This window comes from Neofelis nebulosa, chromosome 2 (genome assembly GCF_028018385.1).
Source record: "Neofelis nebulosa isolate mNeoNeb1 chromosome 2, mNeoNeb1.pri, whole genome shotgun sequence".
NCBI lineage: Eukaryota > Metazoa > Chordata > Mammalia > Carnivora > Felidae > Neofelis > Neofelis nebulosa.
Window position 1 is genome coordinate 219,374,603 of NC_080783.1, and position 13,067 is coordinate 219,387,669.

The 13,067-nt window shown below is 50.1% G+C and overlaps 1 long non-coding RNA gene across 1 annotated transcript; it reads right to left on the reverse strand.

Moving 5' to 3' along the window:
* Positions 1-253: 253 nt before the first annotated feature.
* LOC131493699 (uncharacterized) lies at positions 254-4,012 on the reverse strand. Its single transcript, XR_009252805.1, has 3 exons — positions 3,130-4,012; positions 1,422-1,483; positions 254-1,045 (listed from the first exon to the last, which is right to left on the reverse strand). It is a non-coding gene; the product is annotated as an uncharacterized LOC131493699 (long non-coding RNA).
* Positions 4,013-13,067: the final 9,055 nt, after the last annotated feature.

A 13,067-nucleotide genomic window follows, 5' to 3' on the forward strand; every position in this document is an offset into this window, starting at 1 on the left:
ATTAGCACATTAAAATAAGTTGAAGATTTGTTTTATCATTTCATTGTAGGGGGAAAAAAGGCAGCAATGAGAACCTTATATTAGTGACAAAAACAGAACCAGTTGTTTGCCTTGAAGAACAGAAAAAATCTAATTTAAAACTCTCTGCGAATCTTTGATAATTAATTTCACACCAAACACACCATTAGAAGGTCTATAAAACATCTGATAGTTTAAGAAAAAGCCAAACCCATGATTTTCCCTCCAAACAAGGTTGTCGACAGTAAAAATTTAATATGCATCATGAAATTAGGAGGGGGAACACAGCCAAATCAAAAGTTTTGTTTCGCTTTCTTTCCTTCAAAGTTGGGGGCTAAAGGAGTGGATTGGAGCTTTATTACGTGTAGGGAATAATTGGGAGCATTTAGACAATGAAACCCACCAAAAAGTAAATGAGTGATCAGAAAAATCAGGTGTGTGCGTGTGTGCAGGTGGGTGTATGTCTGTGGTGTGGAGTTTGGAGAAAGGTGTCAGTCAGATATTGCTTTGAGTGGGGACGAGCATCACCCAGGGAGAAATCTGAAGTACATGTCCTGTTTGTGTCTACAGTGACGGGACTGCTGGTACTAGGGGGCGGTCTCTATCGCAACCACCCCCAGGGAAATCCACCTGCCGCAGAGAAACGTCACCCCGGAACGATGAGCACATAGACACACGGCTTAACATTAAACTTGGTTCCTTTACCAAAACACACAAAGTGAGATGACTTCTCAGGTTTCCTAAGAACAAAAAACCTACAAAATTGCTGGATGGAATGCTCCTGTTGAGTTATAGCCAAGGGTGCAATTCCTCCCCGCCCCCCGCTCTGGCCACGTTCCCATCCGGTGGGCTGACCGGCAGGTGCACAGCCAATCCAAGACGTCTCCCCTCCCGTGGGCCCAAGTCTGAGCAAAAGTTGGAGGGATCTTGGGAGACCCCTTGTAAGTTGTCCGATGGTGTTGGCTTCTGACCATGCTGTTCTTATAAAGATCTTGCTTCCTCTTGGAATAGCTTCTAAAGGAGGCAGCTGTGGCGTGGCAGAAAGAGGACAGAATTTGAAATAAGAAGAAATTAGTGCAAAATTGTAGCTTCGCTGTCTCCTGCCCATTGGGGTTCTTTGGATGGAACCCTCAGAAGCTGACTGGCTGGCTAAAACCTGGCCCCTGCAAAGAGCTGGTTCACAAAACGACATGGAATGGTAGAATCAAGGTAAAAGTCTTAGAATGGTGGAGATAGAGCAGCCCCCCACTGGCAGGAGGAAGGACAAATGGAGGTTGCTTCACGGTGCGTCTAGATGGGATGAATCATGACTTCTTTGGTTTGGTTTGCCGTGTTTTAGTTGAAGGGAATGTCTATGAGAGAGGAGAAGAGGGAGGAGGTGTGCTTTGGGCACCACACCTTACCTCGGCCAACGGAAACAGAGGGTCTTGACTGACTGGACAGCTCCACAGAGAGAACAGAGGTGCTGTTAATGAGAGGGGTGTGGCGGGGTTGGCACTCTCCTCCAGCTTTCCTGAGGCTCCCCCACGATGCTGACGTGATCCCATCAGCGGTCAGCCCAAAGGTTGACATTCCTTGACCTGAGGCAGCGTTTGACCCCACAAGCCTCCCCTGCTTTCCAGAAACACACCTCCACCTGGCTCTTTCCTACCCTCCTCAGTTTCCTTCCACTCCCTGGCTGCTTCTTCCCAGTCCTAGGACCAAGGGACCATCCCTGTCCAGCCATGCCTCCCCTGACCCGCTGGCACTCCCTGGGACTCTCTTTCGCCTTCGGGGCCTTGGCCATTGGGCATGGTGCTCATGGGGTCCCTCCTGACCATCACTACTGTATTGCTCTCTGCCTTCATCACCATATCTAATGTATTTTGCTGCTCTACTCAGTTTATGTTCCCATTGCCTCTACCCCCAGACCAAAGTTAACCCAGTGAGGACAGGGAGCCCTGTCCAGTTTTGGATGTTCAGTTCACTGTTTTATCCCCATTTCTGGAATAAAAGCCTGCGCAGGGTCAACGCTCAGTAAACACCCCATGAATTAATGAACGTGCCTGTTGGGAGGGTGAATAACGCATCATAGATTAAATTAGCATCAGGTCAGGCATGGAGTAGGTACTCAACATATGCTGGTTTCTTCATTGGCTTATTTATTTAGTAAACTAAGGGGAGAGGCGACTGGTGATTTCCATCCACTTTATTTTACGTGAACAGTTTCTGAGAGGAAACGTCCCGTTTATTGGATTGACTAATACTAAGATCTTCACACAGCAAAATCTCACATGGGGCAAGCCCGTTCTATCAAGAGGACACGTAACAACAGAATGGAAACCCGTGTTGTGAGAAGTCGCGGCTGCGTTTCGCAGGCTCTGTGTATCTCTGATGCGCCGCGCCCTGAGCTCTCTGCTTTGAATGTCTCAGTGAGCACTTGATAAGAATTAATTTACTTAATCCTCATAACCCGCCTGTTAGTTCCCTAGAGCTGACGTACACAGCAAATTACTGAAAACTTGGTGGCTTTTAAAACACATTTATGATCTCCATTCTGCACGCTGCAAGTCTGCTATCAAAGTGTCCCCAGGGCTCTGGTCCTCTGGAGGCTCTGGGGGAGGGTCCTGGCCTCTTCCAGCTCTGGGGGGTGCTGGCAACACTTGGCCTGTGGTGACACCACTTCAATCTCTGCCTTTTCCTCTGTGGATCTGTCACAGGGATAGTGATTATTGGATTTGGGGCCCGTGCCCCGGGACAATCCAGGGTAACCTCATCTCAAGATCTTTAATTCTAGTTGTGTCTGCGAAGACTCTTTTTCCAATGGGGTAGCATTCGGGGTTTTGACATGGTATCATGGAGGGGCATGCTTAGACCTAGGACAACACCCAAGAGGGAAGGGACTGGGGCACCCGCACATTTCAGGTGGGGACTGAGTCCTACAGAAGTGAAGTAACTTACCCATGGCCACCCACCACGAACCACAGAACGAGCGACACGACACGCATGTTCCACAGAGCCCTGCTGCTGCCCAGATTAGCACAAGATGCATCCTGTTCTGCCTGGATCCCAATGTTCTAGTTCTTGTCCCCAGTCCACACCCTACTGCTTGAGACCCATTTTGAGTCATACCTTCTGCACCTGCTGCCAATGGCATCTGAACAGCACCCAAGGATCCACGGAGCCCAGAGCCGAGGAAGGATGAAGCCTGGCCGAGGAGACCAAACCCCGGTTCCTACCTAACGAGATCCCAGGTACCACGTTCTGATGTGTCCTAGACATCCTCCTTCCGCCCCAGCCCCCTGCGTGGAATTCAGATGCGTGGTCAGAGCACGAGCGAGTGCCCTGGAGGCAGAGCAGTGGTGAGTGCAGACAAGGGTCTTTTTCTGTGCCGTGACAGGAAGCCACACCCGATGGGCTTGGACACACTGCTGTCCCTTGTCCGGAGGCTGGCCTTCAAGGACACTCAGAGGCGAGGCCATGCATCTCTGGCGTCTGGCCAGATCTGTCAACAATACAGGGCTGTTGCACTGACGGCCACTCCAGTTCTGTCAGTGCACAGGGCTCCTGTTAAATGTCATCTTATTTTAGAGTCGAAAGGATGCGAAAGCACCACCGAGTTCAAGGCCCTCATTCAGAGGCAGGGCATTTGAGTGACCTCACCCAAGGCACAGAGTGGCTCATCCAAGTCCTAATTCAATGTGTGACCTCAATGGTGAGGGTCATCCTCCGCCCATTCCCGCAGCCCCCACACAGATGGGGATGTTCCTTTTATTCCTCAGCACAAGACAGAGTGCCTGTGAAGTCTCACTGCTCTGCATCTAAGTCTCTGTGCAAAGCACTAGGCTCTCGTCTTAGGAGACAGGTCCGTGCTTCTCCAGGAATCCCGCAGCCATCATCGTTGCCCTTGTGGGATGTCCCAGCCTGTCTTCCGCGTGTGCGGTGGCTTTGAGGAACTATCTGCAGACTCTGCAGGAAACCTAACCTCCCTGCTACACTCCAGAGCAGCAGAAGTGCTGACTCCTGACGTCTCCGTGTTCCTTTCTTCAATGGCAGCATGCTCAGCCTTGTGGGGGACTTTTAGTAGGAATGAGAGAATGCACTTGTTCATCCACAGCCCTAGCTCAGACACTGGCAGAAAGGACGACCCCCGTCCTCGAGGAGCCCCTAGTCTAGTTGGGGAGAAAAACAAGCAAAGAGGCTGGGTCAGTGCAGGTGCTGTGGGAGGGGTGAGGACCAGGAGGCAGGTCCCAGCAGGCTTCCTGGAGGAAGGGGGAGCCTCGAGGGCCCTGTAGGCATCACTTAGACACACGAAGGTGGACAGTGTCCTACGGGTAGAAGAAAGCAACGTGTTCACAGGCAGGGGGTGTAAAGACCCGTGTGTGTGAGCTCCCGTGGCTGCCGTAAGCAACTGAGCAGCTTTAAAGAAGACACAATTATTCTCTTACATTTCCAGAGGCCAGAAGTCCAAACTCAGTTTGTCTGCAGGGCCATGTGCCCTCCGGAGGCTCTAGGAGAGAACGTGTCCTATGTCTTCTGTGTCCTGGTGGCTGCCAACGGCCCTTACCATATGGCTGTGTTGCTCTGCTCTCTGTGTCCGTGGTCCTAAGGCCTTGTCCTCCATGTATGTGTCAGATGCCCCTCTGCCCGTGTCCTGTAAGGGCCCATGTGGAGGCATTTGGACCCACTTAGATGACCCAGGATAACGTCTCTGTCTCAAGGTTCTTAAGTTATTTACATCAACAAAGACCATTTTCTCAAATCCAGTAACATTTCTAGATCCCAGGGATCAGGAGCTGACCTTGGGGGCCATTGTTCTGTTGTGCACTAGGACCTGCCACCCGTCTGGGCAGGATAAACAGGGGGCTGGGTGACCATGACTATGGGAGTCCAGGAGAGGCTGGCTTACTGGGAGCCTTGTACATCCCACTAAGGAGGATGGCCTGGGCTGGATTCCTGAACATTTATCGAGCCAGCCCTACCTACCATGTTTCTGACCCCAGCTTTGGGCCTCGCAGGGTGAAAAACAACCGATGTCCCTGAGGCTACTCAGAGAAGCTACATTTCTCTCACCACGTGTGTTTAAATCAAAACAACCCCCCCCCCCCACTTCTCAGCATAATACGGAGGTCATCCAGGAGGTGAACACATCGCTTAGAACCTCAACTTCCCCCATTGCTTACTTGTAATGGCCAAATAATGTACCCTTTGGAATAACAGCAGGTGCTTTTTCCAGGCCGTGCAAGGCAAGGATGAGGTCATTCAATCCTTACAACAATCCCACGGGACAGGTGATCTTATTATCTCCATTTTACAGGGGAAGTAAAGGAAGCTCAGAAGGTCACCCACCTGCACAGCTGGGGATTGATGGAGGCCAGAAGCTAACCCAGGAGGCAGGCTGCCTCCAGCTCCTTCAAGTACCACATTCCCAAATCTGGCCGCTTCCCCATCTCCCAGGAACATGGGGAGCTGACCGCATGTGCTGCCCCAGAGAGTCTGACGATGTAAGCCGGTGACCTACGTGGGGCACATAGGGAGCCCTGCACCTGTACATGCTCAGGGAACGGTTGTTAGAACTACCTATGCATGTGGGTGCAGTTGGGAGGTTTCTGCTAACATTTGGACAGCCTCCTACCCCGGGTTTAGCTAGCTTGTGTCCAAGTGAGGAAGAGGTGGGTGCATCGGGAAGAAATGCCATGCGGCTTTCTGGCTCTCTCATGGTGCATCCTTCCCTTCTGGATTCAAATGCAGCAGCTGGGGTGACTGGAAGGGCCCTTCCCTTGGGTTCCTGGGCTGTGTGTGCCATGTGTGCTCCCTCCTCCTGGGACAAGGGAAAGGGTCTTCAGTCTGGGAACTTGGAGTGACATGTTCTCTCTCTAATTTAATTGCATCTCTGCTGGTAATTCAGGAGCCATCACTTGCACACCCATTTCTGAAAGGCTTTTCAAAGAATTTAAACCCGCCATTTAAAATTCTCATTATGATGGGAAATGGTCCCTTTGGGGCCCAACAGTTCTTTTTCTTTCTTTCTTTCTTTCTTTTTTTTTTTTTTATCTCACTCCCTTGAGGTATGGATTTCAATTTAGAGCTTTCCACGTGGAAACTGAGAAAGCACTGAGCCTCACGTGGGCCTCTTTCCCCCAAACTGGGCAAACTCACTCATTTCCAAGTCATATGAGCTGGAGACAACGTTCATCAAACTTCTGCAATGTAATGGTCCTTGCTTCTGGGACTGAGGGCAACAGGTAGATAGAATTACATTTAATGCATATTCATTGGCCGGTGTCTCCATTTGCTGAAAAACATTAGTACAATTGCTAACAAACTTTGTGTTGATTGACGCGAGTATGTACAACACGGAGGGTCCTCACAGCTTCCCCAAACCATGATTGCACTTCTCAGGAGAATCTCACTTTCAAATGATCTTGTTAGATATTGTTAGACATTGATCCGTTTGCATACCATGAATGTTAAAACTCCAAAAATTCTCAACCGCCAATTAGCCCCACGGAGTCTTTTCCTAATTAATCAGTCACGACAGAGCAGCTGCAGGTGACTTTTCTGTACCTGCACATCAGCAAAAGCCTTTGTATTTATTAATCTCGATGGCCCTCCAGTCAGCACACGCAGGCACCTGCGAGGTGATGGGAACCAAGAACGCACTGGGGACTCCGAGCTGTGTCAGGCTGTGAGTTCTTTGGACAGATGATTAAGTTATTCCCAGCTCTGTCCTTACTTCTTGACACATGAAACTTCAGAACATGCCCTGGGCCCAGAAAAATCTAGCATTCTTAAGCCTCTTGATGATGTATTGCCTGAGTAAGCCAGCGAGGTTCATTCTGCCAGTTTATTGCATGCCTGTCACATGCCCAGCCGTGCAGGCAGACACAGAGCAGAGGCCCCTCTGGAAACTGGATGGTCACGCTCCTTTGGGCAAAAGACACGGCGGTGACCTCAGGGTCTAGAATGGGTGGGGCCAGTTTGGGGAGAGCAGTCTGAAGGAAAGAGGCAGGAAAGCAAATTGTCCTTGACCCAAATCCTCTGAGAAACGAAGCAGGCGAGAGAGAGGTCCATCCCAGGAAGGTGAAAGACTGTGTCCGTAGGCTTGAGAGCATTGGAGAATATTAAGAACACTTGCGTGTACAAGTGGGGCAGGACATCCTCAAGGGAATGAAGCATCCTTGCTCTGAGTGGAAGTCACTGAGCATAAATGAGGCAGATCCCCACCTGCACCCGCACAGGGCCCAGGACACCAGCCCCACTGGGGGTCCTCCAGAGTGTCTGCAGGTTGGCCACGGGCACGAGAAAATCTCTTTTAGCAAAAGGGAGCATTCTGGCCTTGTTCCCAGCCGACAAGCCTCGGGCCACCCCGCAACCCTTCCACGGAGATACCTCTTTTCTGATTTCTTTTACATTTGGAGCCTCTCTGCGTAGGGGCAGCCTAGACTTGATGTTTGGGACTCTGGTCGAGGGCTTAATTTGTCTGTTTGGGGAAGAGAAATGCTGAGCAGATGGAGTAATTGGTCACTGTTTCCCAGAAACCCGGATAATGAATGGACTGTCCCCCCCAGCTAAGCGCTCAGCTGCCAGGCCCAGCAACTGGTCCCCAGCTCCCACCAACGCTGCAATTAGTGATTCCAGCCCCGGAGCTTACCGGTTTGGAGAGTTTAAAGTTCATTATGAGTTTAAATAAACCCATTAATTTAGGTTTACCTTAAAGAGCTTTCTGTAATCACCTTCATTGCATCTTTAAATGGGGTTGGGGAAGATAGCAATTAGGAAAAATTTGCTTCAGCCAGGGGCACTCTGCCCTTGTCACCCAGCCACACCCTCCCCCACGTCCTGGAGGTGACTCAGCCCCGAGCCTCAGCCCCGGGCGTGAATCACAACCTACAGAGATGCAGAGACACACAACCTAGAGAGAGCTCTGAAGGAGTGGCCCGGCTGGTGAGCAAGATGGCAATGTTTCCGCTTTGGCTTCTAGAGTGATGACATTTTTTATAGAGCTTTATTTTCAACCCTGGTCCCAGGAGTTCCAATATCTTTGGCTAGTATTGCCTCTGTACCCACCACGCCCATAAAGGCTTGAAAATTGACTTGAGATTTTCTATTAGGGTTTCCGATGACCGATGAAGGCATTGGGCAATTGCTCTGTACTTGGTCTGTCGGTAGGAAGTCATAGTCAATCATATTGCCATGTGGTTTGTTTAGACATTTCTTTAAGTAGAGTATTGTCAGTGGAATTAGGAGTAAAGCATGATTCTGTAAGACCGAAACAGATAAGGCTTTGCGTATATGGCCATGAAGACCCACGTATCATGGATTTCAGCGTTGAAGCAGGTCGATCCTTGTTCCTCTACACTGTTCCTTCCTAGGCACCACATACATTGCATCACAAACTAGTTTCCAGTTAAATCTGCAAATACAAATTCTAACGTGGTGCACCTGTCATTCACGGTGGGAATTTCCTGAGCTTCTGGCTTTAGGAGCTGGCTTTTCCCAGTGGGTTGACTGGAGATACTCTGGTCTCCTTCCCAATCAGAAAGGACAGTGCCCTGAAGCAACCATGAGAAGCTGCCGGGGGTGGGGGGCTTGGGCGCAGGCCCATGTCAGTGATGGGGTCACCATCTGTAGGCAGAGGTCCTCCAGGTGAGCCCTGTCTGTTGATGACCTCTCACACCTGCCCCTCACATCCATCACCTGCCCAGGGCCAATTCAGCATGCTCTATGTCCCTTAGCGCTCAGTTTCAGCATGGGAGCCTCATATTTTAGAACAAATGGGCCTGGTTTTGTGTTCCCTTAGGAGAATCCAACACAGACTCACAGATCCTTGGGGAGCACCACTCTGTGTTGGCATCCTGAGGCACCTGGTGCTCCTCTGGGCCCACCTCCAGGAAGGGCCACACCTGACATGCCCTGGGATCACTTCAACATGCTTCCACTCATAAAGGATGTGTTTAACTTTAATGTTTGTGGGCCCTGCTCCTGGGCTCCCAGGGAAGCTACGGTTCAACATCTACCAAGCTCAAAATGACTCGGCAAAACTTCAAAACTTGTGCTCTATTCCTGCCCCGAGCACACATTGTATATCTGCATCATTAAAGAAAATAACCAAAAAGGAGCATTCTGAACACAAAGATAAGAAAAAGTAAGAAATTTCCCTGGTTCCCATAAGATTAAAGTCACACATCCCTGCCTATACTAGAAACTTAAGATAAGGTCTGCAACTCTTAGAAATGTTCTTTGTCTAATGAGTTTTATATAAAAAATATATATAGCCCTGCACTAAATGTTCCTTTGCCAGAGGGAAGCACTTTCTTCTTTGTGAAGATTGTGTATCCTGGGCAACTGTCCTCACTTGGGCTCCAACAAAACTCTTCTTTTTGCTTAGAAAGTCTAAAAGTCTTGTTTATTCTCTGTGGACACCACCCATCGCTCATCTGTATCCAGAGTGTCTCCTGTTGGAGAGCCACTGGATTGTGGGTCCATCTGGGCTGCTGACAGGCTGTTCTCTCACAGTCTGGAGGCCAGAAGTCCATGAATGAGGCTCAGGCCGATTCAGTGCCTGGAGAGACCCCACTTTCTGGTTCATTAAATGGCATCTTTGCTCTGTGCCCTCACATGGCGGAAGGGTGAGGGAGCTCTGTGGGGTTTTTTGTGGGGGCACTAATTCCCTTTGTGAGGGACCCATCCTCAGGACCTAATCATCTCCCAAAGGCCCCCCTCCTCACACCATCACCTTGGGAGTTAGGACTTCACCATTTGAATTTGAGAGGGACACAAACATTCAGCCCACTGCAGGGACTGGTGGGATAAGCGACCAGGAAGTGTCCCATATGTGCACGTTGACACGCATATCCCATTTCTGTCTGCGAAGGCGCTGGGTGGGGAACAAGACCCCACACTTCACCAGGGCGAGGTGTGATGAGAGAAGAACCATGGGTCTGGAAACTCTTTTGAGCACCACACCATCCAGTGGGGAATAGAGCTCTGGGGTGGACGTGGCTGTACTGACAGTGGGGACCCCATGGACAGGTCAGAGGACAAGACTCTTCGAGAGAAGTCAAAATGGGAACAGCAACAAAGCATGAGAGAGAGTCTGGGTCATGCGTGTGGCAGGTGGGGGGGGGGCTGGGATGATGCCCTAGGCATCACGTCTGAGAACCTGGGCCACGTCTGTCCTGGGGACCTGAGGCCCTGGGTGGGGATGAGACCCTGAGCAGCAAGACCATGAAGTCATCCTCACTCACCTTTACTTGTACATGTTCTCTGTGACATCAGACAGATGGTGATCCCCAGGGAGCCTGGGAGTGAGGGAGGAGGCCTGGGTTGGGTGCTCTTCGAAGGTCATGCAGAGGACAAGACGTACAATCTTGGCTCCAGTTTGAGACTGTTCTACAGATTTTACACATCAATAGCCCGCCTTCTGCACGCCCCTTCCATGAATTTTGGGTACACTTCGTGCCTCGGCAGCACTGCCCTGGTCAGGTGGAAGACGGAATACCGTGCCAAGGAGACCAGGAGACTGGCTGGGACCTGCAGTCCTCGTGATTTACAGTGATCATGTCAGGCTGTAATGAATGCGTATTAGCCTTTCCTTCAGAGCCCACAGAACATTTGAGTCATAAACAAATTACTCGGAGCCTGTAATGCAGGGGAGAGAAATAGCAGCTAATTTAACCAGTGAATCAATGGCGAGACAGCACGACATAGATCATGTAATTTGAAGCATAATGGAGAAAATGGAGGTAGTAACAGGAAACCCACACGCTGCATGCACGTAAGGACAACCCAGTTCTGCAGACTCACAGCCCTGCTGTGCTCCGGAAGATGCTAGGGAGACAGCTGTGGTGAAGGTGGCCTCCACTCCAATAGGTGCCTTGCCTTTGAGCAGGAGACCCAGCCGTCCCTCACCGGAGAACAGCAGGCAGGGCATGCCAGCTGCCCCAAGGAGGCACAGGTGTCCCAGAAAGAGCATGAACGACAGAGTCAGCCAGTCAGCGTGTGAATCTGAGCCCCCTCGCTGTCCTTGTAGGACCTCGGACAAACTCCCGGACCCTTCTCAGTTTACATTCCTGGAGAATGGAGACAGTACCTCCCAAGGAGAGCAGTTGTTTGTAAATTAGAAGCATCCAGCCCAGGGTGGGAAGCAGAGGCTCTGGGTCTGAATGCTGGTCCTACCTCCCTAGGCAAGCACCAAGACTTGGCTTTGCCCCATCTGCAAAATGGGTTGATGCAGGATTAAACGCCAGTCAATGGCTAAGCCTGGTGCATAGCAAGCCCACCATAGACTAGTGTTCATATTTCCTCACAGACGTGACCCTGCACACGTCTGGCCCTGTTCTGGGCTTGTTCCCCATGGAACCCACAATAAATGTCATTTTCTTCTTTCCCCCAAATCCTGGCTCTCATCTCTGGGTGGGGGAGAGTCAGCTACACTTTCTTGAGACAATTCTCATTCCTCCTTTTGGATGCTCTGGGGCTTGTTTTACGCCAGCTGTTTGAACCTCCATGTCTGTGTATGTGACACCATTCGGGAAGAAATTTCTCTTCATGAGTGCATCATGTAGGGCACAAAATCCTGCAGGTGATGTGGGGAATAAAAAGAACCCCATTCCCGTAGCCCCACCCAGCACCCGTGTATGGTCACATGATTCCCCTGGGAACATGATACTTGACCTCAGGTGTTTCCTCTACTGAAATGATGAGCAAAGTATACTACAGGCAGGGTTCCTGTCCGCCCTTTCACCTCCTCAGAGTAGAAGCAACTGCCATGTGACTGACAACCCACATTCCTTTTCTGGGTGTCCATAATCCCCCTGGCCCTTGTTGTCTCTGTTCCAATACTTTGTGCCTGAACATTATCTTGAAGTACTTCACTTGGTAAACCCATGACTTCTGACTCAGAACCTGTTTCATCGTGGCCTGACTCATCACTTCTTCCCCTTTCAAAGGAGTGTGGGGGGGAGCTCGTTTCTGGCAATATTCTGTAAATGCCCACACACCAAAAATAGTTTGCACACTTTGGAAGGGCACGCAAAAACGTCCTGTCACGTTTGCTAAACCTCTACATCAAAATTTTATGACACCAAAGAGTTTGCTCAGACACCAGTCTAGTGATTTTTATGGGATTCATTTTTCTGAAAGGAAAGCAGGAGGTTAAATAGGAGTCGTTAGCCAGGCCATTTCGAAGGATAAACAGAGACCCCAAATAGGAAAGAGGATAGTTTAAAGGCATCCACACCCATAGAAGCAATCAGATAGAGAATAACAAAGCTCAGCCACTCTTGGTCAATGTCAACCACATCAAGAGGCGGACTTCAGGGGATCGGGCCCCCTATCAGAACCCCGGGTTTTACTGGGTTTTATGATTATAGTTCCAGGAGGTGGTGCCCATAGGAGCCTGGATGACCACCTTGCTTGTGATGCAGAATGAAGCTTTGGGCGTGTTCTTGCTACCCAGAGGAAATGAAGGCTACTCATGGAAGTTTCTGTGATGTCATCTGTGGCAAGGCCACACTGTCAAACATTTCATTTTGTGTTGATTCTGAGTGTTTGACACACTTCACCATGCAGGGTGTTTGAATTAAGAAGGATGGGTGTGTGTAGCCCAGGCCATTGGAACTGAATGTTCAGCCCTCCAGGGAAGGAGAGCCCTGGTATTCTCTCACCTAGACACCATTCCAGTGGGCACATAAGATGGGAATGTTGAGGTACCCCGGCCCCAACCACAAATCTGACCAGAAATTTGCGAGGGCAAGCAGATAGCTGAAGGGTAAGCGTGGCACCAAGTTTCTGAATTGGAGTCTGGATATTGTGGCTTTCTCATCTACAGAATTGAGTGAGGGCACTGGAAAATCTCCTGAGCCTCATAATTCAGCACCAGGAAATGAGTCAGTGGGTGACAACTGGTGTGATGTGATAATGGTGAACTCTGGGCTCATGCTGGCTGGTCTGCTGGGAACAGCAGTTCTGAACCAGGTCCCTCCTCTTGCCCCCAGGCTCTTCCAGAACACTGGTACCATCTTGCTGCTTTGTTGTTCTGCCCCTTGCAACCTCCCCAAAAATGT